The sequence below is a fragment of the Solanum pennellii genome, chromosome 12 (genome assembly GCF_001406875.1).
Source record: "Solanum pennellii chromosome 12, SPENNV200".
Taxonomy (NCBI): Eukaryota; Viridiplantae; Streptophyta; class Magnoliopsida; order Solanales; family Solanaceae; genus Solanum; species Solanum pennellii.
Genome location: NC_028648.1, coordinates 46,038,546 through 46,039,664, shown reverse-complemented (window position 1 = coordinate 46,039,664; position 1,119 = coordinate 46,038,546). Strand labels below are relative to the sequence as shown.

Genomic DNA, 1,119 nt, shown 5'->3' with positions numbered 1-1,119 from the left:
AAGTTCAGAGAGTCGATTTCAGTACCCAAATTTTAGAAGTCTAAGTGTTCTGGAACGAGACACCATCGACGGTCCGTCGTGCCCACGACGATTCGTCCTGCAGGTCCGTCTCCAAGTTCAGAGAGTCGATTTCAGTACCCAAATTTCAGAAGTCTAAGTCTTTTGGAACGAGACACCCTCGACGGCCCGTCGTGCCCACACAGCAGCAGATTTTTTTTTTCCAGAAATAAAATCTGCTGCTCAAAACGACTAAACAGGTCGTTACACTCTGGAACAGATGACACCTTCTTGTAGTTATCTTGAGGAACTGATGGTTTCTTGTAGTAGTCTATTTTTTGCAAAGATGGCACCTTGTATTCTGGTTTAGGCACTGAGGGTACCTCTAGAACAGTTGGCACCTTCTTGTAGTTATCTTCTGGAACCGATGGTTTCTTGTAGTCATTCTTTGGTAAAGAAGGCATCTTGTATTCCTCTTTAGGCACTGAGGGTTCCTTGTAATTGTTATCTTTTGAAACTAATGACACCTTCTTATAGTTATCTTCAATAACTGATGACTTCTTGTAGAAATCATTCTTCGGCAAAGAAGACACCTTATATTCCTCTTTAGGCACTAAGGATACCTTTGGAACCGCTGAAACCTTCTTATAGTTATCTTCTGAAACTGATGGCTTCTTGAAGTAGTCATTCTTCGACAAAGTAGGTACCTTGTATTCCTCTTTAGGCACTGAGGGAACCTTGTAGTCTTCACTTTTAGCTACTGTAGTTGGTGCCTTGTTGTATGTTCAATCTGATGATTCATAAGAATAAGGTGAATATGCCATAGTGCATGTGGCAATCAAGAAAACTGTTAAAGCACAAGCAAATTGGGGCCATTACTTCTTCATTTGGCTTCCCATTGAGAATATTTGTATTTTAATGCTAGATGGTTAGATTTTTCTTTTTTTTTCTTGTGTTTTAGAATGGAGAAGAACTAGGTATTTATATAGAGCTTAACTACGCTGTAGATTTGGATGCTCCCAGAATAATCTAAACAGATCAGAGATTTTCCTATTTTTTTGGCTAATGCTGTTCCACTAAGGTGTTCACATAATGGGAATCCATGAAAAATTTTTGTTGGTA

General features: G+C 39.2%; 1 pseudogene; it reads right to left on the bottom strand.

The window, feature by feature from the left end:
- LOC107006968 overlaps positions 1-896 on the bottom strand; it is a 9,981-nt pseudogene extending 9,085 nt beyond the window's left edge.
- Positions 897-1,119: the final 223 nt, after the last annotated feature.